Source organism: Bison bison, unplaced genomic scaffold (assembly GCF_000754665.1).
Source record: "Bison bison bison isolate TAMUID 2011002044 unplaced genomic scaffold, Bison_UMD1.0 scf7180017864108, whole genome shotgun sequence".
NCBI classification, from domain to species: domain Eukaryota; kingdom Metazoa; phylum Chordata; class Mammalia; order Artiodactyla; family Bovidae; genus Bison; species Bison bison.
Window position 1 is genome coordinate 5,567,857 of NW_011494680.1, and position 19,091 is coordinate 5,586,947.

General features: G+C 44.1%; 1 protein-coding gene across 4 annotated transcripts in view; it reads right to left on the bottom strand.

Annotated features, from left to right (window-relative positions):
• SPIDR (scaffolding protein involved in DNA repair) overlaps window positions 1-19,091 on the bottom strand; it is a 281,100-nt gene that overhangs the window by 191,185 nt on the left and 70,824 nt on the right. The window contains exon 1 of one of the 4 annotated variants that reach the window (XM_010838936.1): window positions 6,060-6,213. The exons of 1 other annotated variant lie outside the window; for it this stretch is intronic. The gene's annotated coding sequence lies outside the window, so the exon portion shown is untranslated. Of the gene's footprint in view, window positions 1-4,437; window positions 4,599-5,595; window positions 5,945-6,059; window positions 6,214-19,091 lie in introns of those variants that run through there. 2 more of the 4 variants (XM_010838935.1, XM_010838937.1) reach the window with 2 other exon arrangements.

Sequence of the window (19,091 nt, forward strand, 5' to 3'; positions counted from 1 at the left end):
ACAGTGTCAGACTTTATTTTTCTGGGCTCCAAAATCACTGCAGATGGTGACTGCAGCCATGAAATTAAAAGACGCTTACTCCTTGGAAGGAAAGTTATGACCAACCTAGATAGCATATTCAAAAGCAGAGACATTACTTTGCCAACAAAGGTCCGTCTAGGCAAGGCTATGGTTTTTCCTGTGGTCATGTATGGATTTAAGAGTTGGACTGTGAAGAAGGCTGAGCGCCAAGGAATTGATGGTTTTGCACTGTGATGTTGGAGAAGACTCTTGAGAGTCCCTTGGACTGGAAGGAGATCCAACCAGTCCATTCTGAAGGAGATCAGCCCTGGGATTTCTTTGGAAGGAATGATGCTAAAGCTGATACTCCAGTACTTTGGCCACCTCATGCGAAGAGTTGACTCATTGGAAAAGACTCTGATGCTGGGAGGGATTGGGGGCAGGAGGGGAAGGGGACAGAGGATGAGATGCCTGGGTGGCATCACTGAGTCGATGGATGTGAGTCTGAGTGAACTCCGGGTGTTGGTGATGGACAGGGAGGCCTGGCGTGCTGCGATTCATGGGGTCGCAAAGAGTTGGACACGACTGAGCGACTGATCTGATCTGATTCTTGATGTAGGCACGTCCAATTTTTAAGAGGAAACAAAAGCCATAACAAACATCTTTGGGGAAAGATGGCAAGCAGCAGCACTTCAGCACATTTTCCTTTAGAACTGCTCCCCAAAGGCTGAAATCCTGATGAGTGTGGATGAGCTCTCCTCACATGGACACAGGGAGAAATGGCCGCTCACGAGACCCCAGCTGTCTTAGTCCCAGCCTGACAGTAAGGAACTCATTCTTTCACAAAGCATGCTGAGTCCATGAGCGCACACGCACTGTGTGTCCCTGTACATGCATGCAGAGGTGCAAGTGCATGGGATAGGAGGAGAAGGAAGGAATCAAAGACCGCTCACAGGAGTCTGCAGGTTCAGAAGCTCCAGGTGACTTTTATCTTTATTGTAGAAGCTGATTAATGAGAATGGAGGGCTATGAGTTTTGGAACAAAAAAAGACTTGGTTTTCAATCACAGGTCCCCTGTTTTCCTGTTTCGTAGTTGCACAAGTCACTTTGCTGGCTCTGTCATTCCTTAGCTAAATGGAAAAATTCTTCCAGAAGCATTTTAAGAATGAGGGATAATGACTACTTATTATGAAATGATTTAAGCACATGGAAAAGTGCAAGAAATAAAAAATACCTGTGCTCATTACCTAATCACTCTTCATCAAATATTAACACAATACAAAGTTTTCTTCAGTTTTTTTTTTTTTAAAAGGCAGTTGAAAATTCCTGCATCTCTCTTCATGTTCTAGTTTTCCTCCACCCTAGAGGTAACTCCCTCCTGAATTTGGCATTTCATCAACATCCTCTTTGTATTCTTATAAAAGAATATTATTCTCTCTTTATTCTTTACCACACACACAAATACTATAGTGTATTATTTTGTGAGCTTTCAAACTTTATATAAAATTTTTAAATGGTATCCTCTGAACACAGCTCTGAATGACCTATTTTTTCCACCAACATTATCTTTTTTAAAACATTTATTCATGTTCATACATGTAGCTCTATTTCAGTGCTGCCCAATAAAAGATACATATTTTAAAACTTTCTAGTAGCCATATTGAGAAATAAAAAGAAACAGATGAAATTAATATAACAACGTTATTTAACCAAATATATAAAAAACAGTATCACTTCTTTCTCAGGTCTCCCCGGAATCACCTTTAGCAGTCCCTTCACACCCGTCTGTTTTTGTGTCTCTGTACCTCGAAATTCTCCCAGCCTTTCCCCACATCCAATTCTGAAGCCACTTCTGCACTTTAAGGTGTTTGCTATAGCAGCACCACACTTCTCAGCACCAACCTCTGGATGAGTCTGCTTAGGCTGCCAGAGCAAAAGACGAGAGACACAGGGAGATGGAGAGACTGACTTCCAGCAGGTTCCTTGTGAAAGCTGACCAAATGGAGCCCTCCGAAAACTTTCACATATAATTACTTTCTTCAGGTCTATAGTCCAGTTACAGAAATAATATATCCAGAGCAACCTCAGGATATACTAGCATGGTTCTAAAACCTTTACTCCTGTTCAACTATATTTGCTTTTTGTTACTTACAACTAAAAATTAACTATCTGTTAAATATCTCAAGGTACAAAAAGTGTTCCATTAAAGAAATAGCAGCCTTATTAAGGATATACTATGTGTAAGGTGTTATATAAGAAACAAAATTTAATGAGATACAGTTCCATAACGAACCTGAAATCAAATAAAGGAGATAGTGTAAGCACGGCTCACATGAGATGTTCCAAATGAGCACAGAATAGAGCCCCTGTTTCTGGCTGATCAGAAACCAGCAGATGCGCTGGAAGAGACAAAACCTACACTGCGTCTCAAAGGACCGAAGAATCCTTAGCATTTTAAAGATGAGAAAAGATGAAAGAAAGCACATGAGGCAGGGAAGGACAGGGATATTCAAGATACAGGGACAAGTCTTGACAAATGAAAGTGTGGAGTTCACACTGGGAGGCAAGAGATAACAATGTAACCGACAGACTCAGGGGTGTACAGAGCACAAACGTCCTCTCACATAAAGACAAATCAAGCAAGCCATCAGCAGTGGGAAGTAGGTTCTAAATTTATTTCTTGGAATGATGATAAATTTGATGGCAAATTCACTCACATACTTTCCGTGTGGCTTCTTGGTACCAGGGACTGCTCTGGGTCAGTGATAAGGTCCATGCCTTCAGATTTCTTTCCATTCCCAAACCCACTGAAGACATGCTCTAGCAAATTAAGTTTGTTGTTGTTTAGTTGCTAAATCACATCTGACTCTTTGCGACCCCACGGTCTGTAGCCCACCAGGCTCCTCTGTCCATGGGATTTCCCAGGAAAGAATACTGGTGTGGGTGGCCATTTCCTTCTCCAGGGGATTTTCCCAACCCAGGGCTTGAACACGTGTCTCTTGCATCTCCTACATCAGCAGGTGGATTCTTTACCACTGAGTCACCTGGTAAGTCCAGCAACTTAAGTTACTATAGTATTTTAATGTGTGGAAATTCAGCACACTGGCAAGTGTAAATGCATTCACAGCCTACTACTTTAATAATTATTATTCTAAAACTGTTTGGTAACCAAATAGCACTAATGAAAATACTGCAGATAGTCGGTTCAAGTAATGCACTACAAAAGGCCAAACTTCAGTCAAGACAGTGGTGCTGTCTTGACTGAAACAGAGGACACATTCAAGAGCAAAGAATGGAAAGAGAAGCTGTTCTTTGGAACACATGGAGTTTTAAATGATCACAGGATGAGCACAGACACACAGAACCACCTAGCAGGAGACTGGAAATTCAGCTCCTTGACAAAGATGCCACTGGAGAAGAAATGATTCAAGACACCAACGACACCAACCCGTAAGACTCCTCATGGAGGACACGAGTGAAGACAAGCTGGCTGCAGCACTCTGATTTCTGGGCTCCGTGGACCGAGTCCAGGTGCATTTATTACTTCAGCCTCACCATAAACAACCAACCTCCTACAGACTATATCACGAATCACAACGACTCCATCTTACTTTGATAATCTGTAATACTGTGCACCTAAGATGATAAAAAAGACTCCACTGTCTCTCCCTTAAAATCTGCCAGTTATCTGGCAGTGCATACATCTGGGTGATGAGAGCAAGGAAAATATGGGAAGCATACACACACACTTATGTGAGCTATAATCACTGGAAAAATCAGGAATAAAAAAATTCTTCAATTCTCCAAATAGGTAGATATTCAACACGTTTTATTTAAAATAGATTTTTAAATAAGTATCACAAAATTTTAATTTAAAAAATTAATTCACACAATATTCCATGTAATTCATCTGATATTCTTTAAGCTGAAGTTACCTCCTGTAATCCTATCCACTAATTTCTGCATGAAATGTTCAGGAAAGAGTCTCATAATTAAAGAACTAGCCCTGAACCTAAGCATCCTAGTTCCCACATCAAATCTAAATCTAAATCCATGTCTACATGTGCAGGGTCGTCCTGGATACAAACAGCGTCCACTAACAAAGTCAGGAAGTCAAGCCTCTACCTGCAAGACAAAGACACACTGCCATAAAACAAGTGAAACCAATCAGCCAGATGAAACAACACTCTCTAACTTTCAGAAATTACAGCTTTCAATTCTAAAATGTATAGGCAGGTTGCACCAACAGCAACAGTGGAATATCAGTAACAAATGACGACCTCTTCCATTCTAAATGACACCTTTGTAAGCTAAATTACTTACCCAGCTGGCAAAACAAACGAAAGGTAACTAAACTAAAATCACTTCTTGAGATAACCGATTACAGGACAAAAACAGCTCACTTTACTGTATTTTATGCAAAAACAAAAGCCTTACGCTCTGGTCTCAGCCCTGCAGGGTCAGTGAAGCACCCTGTGCGGCCGGGGCCCTGCTGTGGGGGCAGCTGTCGGCTGCACCCTAACCGGCAGGCCCGTGTCTCGAAGCACTGGTTTCTGCTCTCTGAGGCTCCCACCCAATTACTGGCTGGCCCAGACCTGCCCGGGAAGATCAGCGAGGCCCAGGCCACGCCAAGTTCACGTTTATCCTGATTCAGCCTCCCTTTCTTCAACTCACACTACAATGACAACAGTCACGGGAATTTTAAGGACATTAGAAGAGAAGTATAAGGTTCTGCCTGTTTAGGAGCTTTTGAATCTAATAACAACCACTAAACATGTTTACGTAGGTTAAAAGGTGCAGGCAACAGCTAAAATGCTAAAGAAGATATGCCCTGGCAGCTGTGATGAGTGAAACCACCAAAACCAATACAGCTCTTAAAAATTAATGGGAATGAGGAATACTGGCAGCTGATACACCAACAAATTTAGTTATCAGACACTTCCATTTCCACTCAAAACTCTAAAATGGAATTCATTCCTTTAACAAATCAGCTCAATGCTGCTGTGCATCAGAAATCATTCTGGGTACAATGGATCTAGTGGTGGTGATGGGGGGAGCCGATACCAGAATCCGAACCTCTATGGTCTTTAAATTCTGGTGGAATCATCATACACACACATACACACACACATATACACACTCACTCCTTCATTAACGTGGGCTGTTCTCTATCAAGAACAACACTGGATGTGTAGAAAAGGACAGCAAAACCATTGAGACCAGGAGTGTATCAGACTTCCAGATCCTAACAGAATTTTATTTTCTATTGGGATTAAAAATCAGTAAAAGCAACATAATTCTAGATAATACAGCCTTAAACTAATCACAGGTGATACACTTTCACTGTTTACTTGCGTGCTTTTTGTGACTGAAACTTTATCCATGAAAATCATTGCCAGCTAGTGAGAGGGAAAACAAAAGCGACAGATTTTCTCACACATTCAAGAAAAAAAAAATTTTTTTTCTGAGGTAAACAGGTTTAACAAGCTACACCCAGAGTTACACCTCTGTAAACCACTTGGCTTGCCTTCCCCAAACAAAATGTTTCCAACCTCAAATTCCAGCCCGATGAGAACAACAGAACTCAAGTCCTACCGACGTTCTGTGGGTTCACAGAAGCACCGTTCCACCTCATCTTTACAACCAAAGTGCCTGCTCTGAGGAGCCCAAGGGGAAAACAACGATCAGCAGGGGAGAGGCTCATCATTAGAGACAGCAAGACAGCGACTGCAGCACTCAAAAAGGAAGCTGTGGGTCAAAGTTCACTGAGCAGCAGCCGAGAGCACAAAAGTGCCTAATGGCCCGGGGCCAGCAGGGCCTCGCAGCAGAGATCCACCCAGAACCAGGATCCCCCAGCCCAGAGAGTGACTACAGGTCAGGAAGGGAAAGCACGCCTCCTCCCAGGAAGACAGGGCTCGACTGGAGTACAGACGCAGTCTGTGACACAACCTGGCTGCCTCTCTCTCTGTTTCAGACATTTTCAGGGAAAGACAGGTTAGACATAACCTGTCTTTCCCTGAAGACACGGGTCTTCTGGCAGATAGGCAGGGGTGGCATACCTTTCCCTGGTCAGCTGGAGGCTAAGGAACATCCAACTCAGAGCACGCTCAAAACTGGAGCCTCAAAACTAACAGAAAGGCAAAATGACCGCACACTCAAAAAATTAATCTATTCATTTGCAAACAGAATCAGAGGCAAGACACAGGCTGTTGCTGGTTATGAGCCAGACTTTGCTTTTTTTCAAGGCAAAGAATTAAAATCGTACACAAACTATTAGGTACAAAATAAGACCATGGGCATTCCCCTATGGCTCAGTGGGTAAAATATCTGCATGCAAGGCAAGAGGCACAAGAAAGGCAGGTTCTATCCCTGTGTTGGCAAGAACCCCTGCAGGAGGAAATGGCAACCCACTCCAATATTCTTGCCTGGGAAATTCCATGGACAGAGGACCCTGGTGAGCTATAGTCCATAAGGTCGCAAAGAGCTGGACACAACAAACTAAGCAAGCAACCAAAGCTACAAGGGTATACGATACAACACGGGGAACATGGTCAATATTTTATAACTATAAATGCAGTATAACATTTAAAAATTCTGAATCACTACATTGTATACCTGTAACTATATAATACTGTACAGCAACCACACTTCCATTTAAAAGAACTAAACTGAAGCAAAATAAAATCCTACACAGTGCCGAATGGGGTGGGGGTGGGAAGTCAGAATGGAGGGAGGAGTCTGGAGAAGGCAGAAAGCTTCCAAGGAAACAAGCCAGGGAAGTGCCCTAAGGAACAAGGTGGTAAACAAATCCAAGTAGGGCGCCAGGAGGCATTAACAGGCATGAAGATGAAGGCAGAGGGAGCTCCACAGTCAAGGCAGTGTGAATAAACGTGGATGAATGAAATTAAATGCTGAGCTTTCTCAGGAGCCTTTACTACGTCCTTCCATCTGTGATCTCTAAGGGAGGGCTGTAGTTTTCCATAACTTCTGTCTGTTTAAATATCGTAGACTGAATGTAGTTTAACATCTTCTTGACAGCTGTTCTCATAGAGAAACATTACTTAGGATGTTGAGGTGTGCAGTTCTGCACGTACCAGATAGGCTTCCTTTCCCACCATTTGCAAGACTGCTGGTGGGCCTCAAACCTGCGATGCTCAAGCCCGCCCCTGCTGCATTTCTGACTATCAAAGTCACAGGCTCCTTGCTTGCTCTGGGTTTGAAACCAGGAAATAGCAAGGCTCAGTGCTGGACAACAGAAGACTAAAAAATATATACTCTGCTCTTTAGACACCTCTATCTGGCTACTTGCTTATAACCGAGTGAAGCCAAAACACTCACTGTAAAGCAAATCTAACAGCAAGTATGTCAGAGGACCTAGGCCTCGCTCCAGACCCAAGGTTAGCTGAAAGGGTCCCAACTGGACGTCAGGCAGGTAGCACCTGACCGTATCTTATATATAAATAGATGCTTCTTCAAAATAATCAAACCTCGTCAAAATAATCCTCACAAAATTCCTTTGAGATGAAAGAGGACAAATTAGGTAAACTGAAATACAGAAGATGACTTAAACATAGTTGTGCAGTCACACAAGATAAGGGAATAATCTCAGGAATCCTCACTATCCACACAGAATCCTAAACACACTGTATCAGCCTCTGTCAAGAAAAAGAAAACAACGCCGGGCAAAGGAATAGAGGAAAACTTATACATACACACACACACACACACACACACACATGTATACATATTTAACTTTGATAGTTACAGAAGTACAGGAAGGCAAAACTTATAAGAATTCTGTCCATAGAAGAAATATGTCCTGTATATTTTTCCATAACATGAGGGTTGATAAAGGTGATACAGCAAGCACTTTATATTAAGGTATTTAAAAGGTGTAATGTTTCGTAAAGCTCATTTCATCATTATTTCAATAACTAAAAGATAATGTTTAATACAGTTAGGAATTTTATTGGCTACAATGAGCCAAAACAATATCATGGAGGTAAGTCAACTCTGAAAATGATTACTCTTTAACATTCATGCAGGAACATGAACTATGAAAAGAAGTACCAGGCTGTTTTAGTCCCTACAAAGCCAGAAACAGCAAAGTAGTCCACCCTTAAGAAGATACTTGATTTAAACTATGCTGTTGCTGCTGCTAAGTCGCTTCAGTTGAGTCCGACTCCTATCGACCCCATGGACTGCAGCCCACCAGGCTCCTCCGTCCATGGGATTTTCCAGGCAAGAGTACTGGAGTGGGTTGACATTGCCCTCTCCAATTTAAACTATAAATTCAAACAAAACAATGTTTATCTTTGTGAAGTTTTAAAGACCCATGATTCTGTAAAGTTATGTTGGGCTTGATACATGAAGCAATGCAGATTTTCTTACTTGAAAAATAAAGATAATGCTGACTAAAAATAATTCACTAAAAGAACATACTTGAAATACAGTTGTAACTAGAAGAACATTCTATATGTACCTGAAACTACATACATAAAGACTGTATAGCAGAACATTTACAACCAACAAAAATTCTGTGTGTGTTTCTGAACACGTACCATGGAGTGCTCAAGAGCATTAACGCACAAGCTGAACCAACCACGTGTGCTCAGAAGGGTTGCTTTACTCACTACCTCTTGACTGGCACTAGAGAACTGACCTCTTGGAATATTCAAACTGATAGAAACATTTTGCGCACTCAGTACCTTGGCCACACTGTACTGTTCTGTCTAGGTGGTCTGTGCAAATAATGTGATTCATGGTAAGCATCTGCTTTCCTTCTGGAACTGGGTTTGGTCACTGCCCAGTCACCAGGCACTGTTACAGGGACAACCAAAACTGTGCGGAACCAATGAGCTTACTACACTCTGCAAGAGCTGCTGCAGGTTGAGATGAAGCATGTCCTCCGCTACCCCTGGGCGAGGACTCTTTGAAGCTTGTGCCTGGTCACCCAACTTCTGACACACTTTCCCCTGTGGACTGTGCTTAGTATCATTTGTTGTAATAAATCACAGCCTCAAGTATAGTGACTTCCAAGTTCAATGATTCCTCCTGACAAATCGCTAAATCTGGAGAGGGTCTTAGGGACTCCAGACACACACAGTTCATAATTTTAATACACTTTCCATCATTTGAGTAGAATAAGAGGTAAAAACTAGTCTATACAATCCTGGTAATCAGATACAGCTCTTCTAATAACATAAGTTACATGACTTAGAGAAATATCAATCTCCATTCATGGAAACCATTTATAGTTAGATAAATACGGTTTTAAATCAGATCACCGTCTAGAACACGGGATGGCAGCTTTGTTTTTTGGGGTTTTTTTGGTAAAGGACCAGATGGTAAGTACTTTAGGCTTTGAGGGCCACACAGTGTCTTTCACAAATACTGAACTGTGTCACTGCAGCATGAGCACCATAACAGACAGTGCAGAAACCAGTATACATGGCTGCATTTCAATAAAACTTTATTTGCAAAGACAGGTAAGGGGCGTGATGTAGCATGCAAGCTACAGTTTGCCAACCTCATTCCAGAACAAATGATTTTTTCAATTTCTTTCCTAGGTAAAGAAAACCACATATTAAAAATATAATAAAACAAAAAGTAAACAAAGGAGAATACCAAAATTCTTTCTTCATCACTCAATGTTGCTATAATAAAACTCAAATGACCTAAATCATAAATTTTAAAAATCAACTTAGGATCTGCTGATACCTTCTATGAACTCAGAATAATACCAAAAGTCACGAAAAGGCAAGCCAGGGGTAACTTCCTGGCTCTCTGGCACTGGGAAACTCTAGCCTGGGTTTTCTATTGCTTCATAACAAATCACCACTAAGTCAGAGGCTTAAGGCAACATCCATTTATTAGCTCACAGTTCTGGTGTTCAAGCCTTTATTCAGGGCAAGAGAGTCCAGGCTAAAGTCTCTACACAGAGTCCCTAAAGGTCAGTCAAGGTGCTGGCGGGCTGCTTCTCATTTGGGCACAGGGTCCTCTTCCCAGTCCCCACAATAGAAGAGTGAGCTCCTCACAGCCTCTGGACTGAGGTTCCTGCTGCCCGTCAGCTGGGGGCTGCTCCTACCCAACATTACTTTCCACATGGCCACCCCATCTTCAGATCCAGCAACAAACAGTCCTGTTCCTGTGGAATCCTCACATAATCTCCTGCAACTTGTTCCTACAGTCAAAGTCTAAACATTTAATTTAGACAATAACTGGATTCAGCATTGCTCAATGAATATCGCAAAGTGTGCCTAACAAAATCAAAGCCCTGAAAAATCATTGAGAGGTTTTGAAATGAGCTTTTTTATAGAAATGGTCTGACCTTAAGAACATTTAACCCAAGCTTCTGAGACACTGGACCAGCACTGACGTGAACCTTAAGCATTCAAGGACTACATGACTTTGAATGAGGTCAAACAAACATGCTTATCATGCGAGGTTCTTAATCATACCTGTTAAGTGCCCCAAATCTATATAAATTCCTTCCTTCATCTCCACAACTTGCTGCCTTAATGATAACTAACACAAAAGAACAAAACAAGAAATTTCTAACAACTTGAGACCATAAACCAATTAGAGCCATTTTCTTGTTGTTATGCTCAATCATGTCTGACTCTTTTCGACTCTACGGACTGTAGCCCACCAGGCTCCTTTATCCACGGAATTTTCCAGGCAAGAATACTGGAACGGATTGCCACTTCCTCCTCCAGGGGATCTTCCCCACCCAGGGATCAAACCCTTGTCTCTCACATCTCTTGCATTGGTAGGTGGATTCTTTACTACGAGCACCACCTTGGAAGCCCGTGAAATGCCCTGCCTCTTTCTCTTCTACCAGGCAAATTCTTATTTAATGCTGAAGACTTTGTTAATCCATCCATCATCTACAAAGTCCTCTCTACCCCAGCCTTCTATTATGAGTGAACACCCACACATCCACCACTGAGGATACCCCATGGCTACTCCCACACTTTGCTTAGCATGTATCTACTACAGAGCTCCTCCTAACCCACAAAGGCTTTTCTCTTGCCAACACTACACAGTGTACCCACTTCTATTACTGAATTTCTATATGCTATTTGTGTACATGTCCGTCCTTTGAGACTGTGAGCTTAAAAGCCTAACCTGGTTTCTGTATGCACAGCTTCAAGAGTTTAGACTGGCACAGAGAAAGTTCCTGTGAGAGAGAATATGAAACAAGTAGGTTCTGACCACATCACTCACTGAAAACTTCTCTTTATCTGATCTCTAAATAACAACAGCAGAAATTCATTTTTTACACTATATACCCTTCCCTTATGTGCTAGGCACAACAGTTCCATCTGAACAGCAGCAATGGGGAAATGAGTTTTGCACCACTTCTGCAGCTGGTAGAGAAGGAAGCTAAACAGGCTCCTTCTGCTTTGGGAGGAGCGCAGATTCTGTCTATGTTACGTAACACACACACGAAAAAAAGACCCTCGGGGAGACCACAACCAAACTTACAGATACTACTCATATGAGAGGGTAACCACCTCGGCTCTGACCTATTTTTACATCCAGGAAACTACCTCTTCAGGAGAGAAGTGTGAAATCAGGTCCTGTGAGAGAAGATGGGATTAACAGAAAGCAACAGACCTGAAGTGACCGTAGGAAAACAGTCACTAACAATAGGATCTTTTTCAGACTAGGGTGAAAATATTTCTCTTTCTACAAGTATTTGTTCCCCAGATGACAAGACTCTTAAATGTACCATAGAAAACAAATTTTTTCTACAAAGCATCCCCCTCATAACTGCCTATCATGACACAGCAACCAAGAAACACGAAGCTTGTTCTGGGGACAGTCAACTGGTGATTTCCTGCTAGACTTTCTCAACTCAGAGGGTGATGAAACGGCCTGGTGTTGCAATGCAGTTATGGCTTGGGTGAAAACGCAGGGCATCCAAGGCAGAAGTGGCCGAAGACAGTGGAGCCCAGCAGGAAGTTGTTCGTACAAAGGAAATTGCAGGTTCTAAGATGAAGAGGAAGTCAAGAGGGAGAATTAAGTGTCTTAAGAACTTGAGAAAATACTGAAGAAACTACTTGTGGTCTCACACATACTTAAAACCTTATGCAGCATATTCAGGTTATCATTAATTATAAATTTGAAACTTTGCCAATGCAGTTCAGGGTAAAGTTTACCCACAGTGGGGATTTCCGGATGGCTCAATGGTAAACAATCCGCCTTATGACGCAGGTTCAATTCCTGGGTCAGTAAGATCTCCTGGAGTGGAAAATGGCAACCTACTCCAGTATTCTTGCCTGGGAAATCCTATGGACAGAGGAGCCTGGAGGGCTACAGTCCATGGGACCACAAAGAGTCAGACACAACTGAGCACGCACATATATGCCTCACGTTTTCACCTACAGAAGTCAAATCCTGTCTTCGTTAACTGTCTGTGAGGAGCTGCTGTCTGCCTCTATTCCTTGCAGGGAGCTCTTCTGTAAGAATGTCTATGATGACACTGACTAAAGGGACAGAGGAAGACCACTCTCACCCGTCTGCTCCTACAATGAGAATCCTGGTCATACTCCTCTTCATGATAACCATGCCCTGCACCCTCCTTCTCACATACAAATGCTCCCACAGGAGCTTCCAGTCTCCATAAAAAATGGCAGATTCTCTGAAAGTGTATTTCCATTTGCCAGTAAGATTGTCGTAGTCACAAAGAACATACTACTAGTCAGCTCCTTGGCAATAAATGAAAGAGCACAAATGATCATTTTGAGTTCAGAACAACTTTCACAGTGAGACCTAAGGACTCTCCGGTAGAAGTTGTTTCTGTCCCCTTCATCTGTGCATGCACGTGTGCTAAGTCACTTCAGTCATATCCAACTCTCTGCGACCCTATGGACTGTAAGCTTGCCAGGCTCTTCTGTCCATGGGATTCTCCAGGCAAGAATACTAGAGTGAGTTGCCATGCCCTCCCACAGAGGATCTTCCCAACCCAGGGATGGAATCCTGCACTGCAGGTGGATTCTTTACCACTGAGCTACAGGGGAAGCTACAGACAACAGAAACTGAACAGAAACTTCATATCTCAGGATTGATAGGATAGGATGCTTATAAATATTCACAGAACACACCTTTTCACCATTAAGCAAGAAATAGCATTGCATATATGTTTTTAGTCAATAATAGGCTTTATAAATATGAGTAGTGGCATTAACAAGACTATTCACAGGTTTCATACAAGACCACATGTGACTTTCTTTCCCAAGTCTGGAAAGTAAGTGTGACCGTGTCGATTTCTCTCTAGCCCGACTCTCAGCATGTTTACTTCTGTGAGTAATGTGAGGCACCAGAACCTGCTTTTTATTCTGATTGTCAAAATCAGAATGCCTCACGTTTTCACCTAGAGAAGTCAAACCATGTCTTCGTTCACTATCTATGAGGAGTTCTGGTACTCACTATTTTACTCTAAATGACCTGCACTCAACAGTGAGATCTCCCTTGAAAAACCACATTTTTGATATCTCAACAGTCACTGAAATCATCATCCTACACTTCTCATCTGGCTTCTGAATCCCTGTGTTCTTAGATCAACATCTCCCTGTCTCACTTTCATTCACGGACCAAACACCCCTGAGCGCCAGGCGCTCTGCTCACTGCTGCTGCACAAACACTGAGGTAGACGTGGGCGAGGCGTGGGCAGGGAGTAACCTGTACCACCGAGCACACCACGTGCCATGGCAGGAGGAAGGACAAAGCGCTATGAGGTGGGGAGCAGGGCATGAGCCTACCCGGGGTGGGTACAGGGAGGGCTCCCGGGAGAGGCTGGCCCTGTGAATGTCCTAGGCCGCCGGCAGTGGAGTTTCTGGCCAGCTGTTTAACTTCACCATGTTCGCATATTTCCACTGTCTTAAACATGTGCTTAACAACATGCACTGCCTGTGCCCTTAGAATGCTGTCCACAAGCTCTGCATTTGTTTTCTTTCTACCCTATGCAACAGGGTTCCACAAACTCAGGGGACTGCAGTCACACTGGCTTATTACCTAGCAGTTCTGCAGGCCACAAGTCTTGCTTGTTTTTCCCTTGTGTTTTTGTGGCCGTGTCAGGTGGCATATGGGATCTTAATTCCCCTACCAGGGATTGAACCCATGCACCCCCTACACTGGAAGCAGGGAGTCTTAACCACTGGATTGCCAGGGAAGTCCCTTGCTCATTTTAACTGAGTATTCTGCTCAGGGTATCACAAAGGTGACATCAAGGCATGGCTGGGCTTAGTTCTCCCCCAGACTCTGGAGAAAAATCCAATTCTAAGTTCAGTCTTCTTGTTGGTAGAATTCAGGTCCTTCTGACTTTAAGACTGAGGTCTCCACTTCCTGGCTGGCTGGGGGTCAGGGTCCACCCTGAGCTCCTAGATGCTCCCACACTCCTTGCCCTGTGGCCTCTTCCAACTGTGAACCAGCAATATTACATAAATCCCTTTTCTGCCTCCAATTCTGACTCCCCCATCTCTGACCTCTAGACCCAGATGGAAAGGGTTTGTGGGATGAGGCCAGGCCCAGAGGATCAACTCTTGTCCTCAAGTCCACTGAGCTAAATACAAAGTTTAATCAGGGAGTAAATGCACCCAAGTCACAGTTTCAGGGGCCGTGCAGGATTCAGCAGGAGTGGGGTATCAGGGTCATTTCAGAACTCTACCACAATTTATAAAGAAAACGCAAAAACCACAAAAAGCTGGCATCAAAATACTTGTCATCAAGGAAGAATTTATGGTACCGATGAGAAATAGAGTACAAGTTTCTTTCTATGTAAGGATTTTATTTTTCAAACTTGAGATTGCAAAAACCAAAAAATTACAGACAACAGTCAAATCTATGCCTCCTGCTTTTTTATCCTTAAATCACTCATCTTTACAAATACCTGAGACATTTATATTTGAATATCTCTCTCAACCTCACATAATACAAGCAAATTTATAGCCTTCCCCCTTCTTAGATTTTTGTTACACCCGCAGGCAGCCAGTGTTTCAGGCTACCTGCCTCAGCATGATGACTTTATCTTTTGCTCTATGTTCTCTGTGACAACAAGCCAAACTGAAACTAATTCATTCATAGGTCTTAATACTCCTTCCTCTCTCCATTCCCACGCACACTCCGTCTGGAACAGGGTCATTAGAAACCCAACCTGACCTCCCCTCCCTGGGACTTTCCTTCTTTCTCCTGTCCATGAACAGACTGGCCCCGCTCCACCCATGCCAGTGAAGTCCTCAGCAGCCCACTCAGTCACCTCCACTTGGGAATCAGCGTGGCCCCCTTGCTCCAGTCACAGGGAGCTCCTCAGGCCAGCACCCAAGGCCAACACTTAGCATTCCCTGAGCCCCAACCTCATACTTCAAGGCCCTCAATCCCACTTCACACCAGAGTTGGCCTCAGGGACTCCTCCCCACGAGGCCCACACCTCAGGTTCAGAGCACACATGCCTTAGCCCTAGAGGCTCCTGAGCCTGCTCCACGGAGGCTTTTCTGGTTATAGCCCCCACCTGTCTCAGACACTCTGTACCCACACTGCCCAGCATGAGCCTCATCTGGCTTTGGCACCTGTCACTTTAATAGGGGCACTGTGCTTCTCTACCTTGTCCAGATCTCTGTGTGTGTGTGTGTGTGCACTCAATATACATATATACACACACACATATATTTAATAGGGGCACTGTGCTTCTCTACCTTGTCCAGATCTGTGTGTGTGCATGTTCAGTATACATACACACACACACACACACACACATATATGTTTAATAGGGGCACTGTGCTTCTCCACCTTGTCTAGATCTGTGTGTGTATGTGTTAGGTATACATACACACACACACGTTTAATAAGGGCACTGTGGTTCTCTACCTTGTCCAGATCTGTGTGAGTATGTGTGTGTTCAGTATACATACACACACACACACATTGTTTTCTAGATCCCTCAGACCTTGTGCAGCACACCTAAGAAGTTAGGGAATTTATCATTTTTCCCCACTATCCAATTTATTGATATCTCCAGTCCTAATTTTTCATCTGTTTTTATAATCCCTTTATTTCTCCCTGCTGGAAAGAACAACATGTTCAGAATAGAGGCTAATACAGTAAGTGATCCATTCTCCTCCTCTCTATAGGAATGAGGTAATAGCATAACTAACAATCCAGAGTTACAGAGAAGTCAATTTACTTAATGTCTACATTAAATAATGGAAAAGAGATTCTAGGAAAATAAACTACTTCTTCTAGAAATCGAGGACACACAGTAAAAGCTTTAAAGTAGGGAGAGAAACATAACTTGGAAAATCTACATTTTCATATGCAAAACTGCTATGCATGGGGGCTGCTTTGTTTCCCAAGTAAAAGATGGGAAACAACTAGAATGTCCACGCACAGGGGAACGGTGCGAGAGAAGGGGGTCCTGCCCTGTGTGGGCCCCGCACCACACTGGGCAGTGAAGGGGACCTCCTGCGTTCCCAGGGAACGACCCGGGCACACTGCCTGTGCACCCCGCGTGCAGCGCTGTGTGTCAGGTACAGAAGGACCCAAGCACACTGCCTGTGCACTCCATGTGCAGCACTGTGTGTGAGGTATGGGAGGACCTGGGCACTCTGCCTGTGCACCCTGTGTGCAGTGCTGTGTGTCAGGTACGGAAGGACCCGGGCACTCTGCCTGTGCACCCCATGTGCAGCGCTGTGTGTCACATATGGGAGGACCCGGGCACACTGCCTGTGCACTCCGCGTTCAATGCTGTGTGTCAGGTACAGAAGGACCCGGGCACATTGCCTGTGCACTCCACGTGCAGCACTGTGTGTCAGGTACGGAAGGACCCAGGCACATGGCCTGTGCACTCTGTATGCAGCACTGTGTGTCAGGTATGGGAGGACCCGGGCCCTCTGCCTGTGCACCCCACGTGCAGCGCTGTGTGTCAGGTACGGAAGGACCCGGGCACTCTGCCTGTGCACCCCATGTGCAGCGCTGTGTGTCACATATGGGAGGACCCAGGCACACTGCCTGTGCACTCCACGTGCAGCGCTGTGTGTCAGGCATGCTGGCATTCGTGTACAGAGGTCAGGGGACAGAGCGTCACACACTAATGTCTCTGGGAAAACTTAGTCATAGTGGTTGCCTGCTGGGGAAGGGGACTCTGGGAGAGAGGCAGCTGCCACCCTGCGTGTAGTATGGTGACTGCAGGAACCTGGTTCCAAAAGAGGCCTGGCGGAGCTGCTCTGCGAATGCAGGAGCAGGACAGACTGGCCCACAGCTTGTTACCAAGCTCAGGGCCCCAGAAGAAGCCTCCTACTTGCAGAAACCCACCTATGTCTTTACCTGACCTTCTCTGGCAGGGGAAGTTGCAGAGGTCACACATCCTAACACCTGTGGACCCCACTTCTGCGGCAGGTGCTGGGCTGCCCGCAGCACAGACACATCGGAGAAGAGCCACAGCCTGTGGTGAGGGTGGTCAGGTGGCACCCGCCCACCCTGCCATAGAGACCATCAGATGTGCCATGTGCGACTACATGAATGGAACTCAAGGCCATTACGCTAAGTGAAGCAAGTCAGGGAGAGAAAGACAAGTCCTACATGGTATCATCTACACGTGGAATCTAAACAAACAAGCCAAACTGGTAGAGGCAGAGAGCAACACAATGGTTACCAGGGGCTGGGGGTGGAGGGGTGGGACAGACGCTGTGACGGGGACAGACCTGCAGCCAACAGGAAATAAGCCCCAGAAATCTAATACACAGCAGGGAATACAGATAGCAATAAGTGTTCTCATCATCAAACTGGCTTGGAGACTGACACCTAACAATTGCTAAAATTAAGAAGAAATGATAATTATGTAACATAACAGAGGTGCTAATTATCCCCACAAGGGCAATCATGTTGCAATATACAACTGTATCAAATTAACAGGCTGTACACCTTAAATTTACAGGTGGTATCTGTCCAAACTATTTCAGTTAAAAACTGAATCAATTATAAGTTAAAAATAAAGAAAAAATAAAGCCAATCCATCTGCTACCTGCCCCAGTGCATGCAGGGAAAGGCTGGAAACTCACCCGAGACTGGGCAGCAGCTGTGGACCCAAGACAAGGTCTGACCATAAGCTCAAAGGAAAAACCTAACTACTAGAGATGGAGACACTTTTCAGTAAACATTTTTGGAATATGAAGGCTGCTTTACCAGAAACACCCCTGAGAAGACTTCATGAGAAACCTGGTATTTTCGAAAAAGTCTGTAAGATTTGTTACCACTGAAAGAAATCAAATGAACACTGGGTATCTTCCAAATGACAATTCTATGTGGGGCCTGCGACTGATAATTAAACAACTGAGCAGACCTAGCCAGCTAGTGGAGCTGGTACCTCATCTAGGACTAGGCTCTACAAAAACAAAACCTGCTTTGAAGTTACAGGATCAAAAACACTGCTTAGGGATTTGAACTAGACTTCTGGTGATCATCCTGTGACACACACAAAAGACATACGGCATCATCATGCTGTACACCTGAAACTGCTACAACCTTATATGCCAATTACATGGCAACTTAAGAGACAGAAAAATAAACAAAGAACCAGAACACAGCTTGAAACCAAGCGGGGGTTCCTGTGGCAGCTTCTGGCCCAGATTAGGCCAACAAGACAACCACGGCTCTTCAAAGTGAGGCCCAAACTCCAGAGTCAAGGACTTGGGAGTGAACACCCAGCACAGAGGAACCTTGGCTTGATGGCCAACAGGGCAGGAGCCATGAAAGAGTTCAGGGAGGAACTCTTTATCTGTAGGATTAAATGTGATTGTTTACTCTCCTGGGCAGTACGCTTTCACAATGAACCAAATGTTTTATTTCATATTAACAGAAGAATAATGCTTTATAGGAGCAACCACTAAACACAGAGAGCATATTCCCCCTTCTCCATGTTCTCCTTTGAAACAGTGACCCATGTATATTTAAAACAGATGTCTACCTTTGATTTTAGTACTCTACAGGCACTTCAGCCACCTCGCTTTAAGCCCCCAAAACAGCTAGAACTCTGCTAGAAGAGAGTGATTTTCCTTAACTCCTAGAGATGGAGGAAAGGAGAGAGGGAGGGA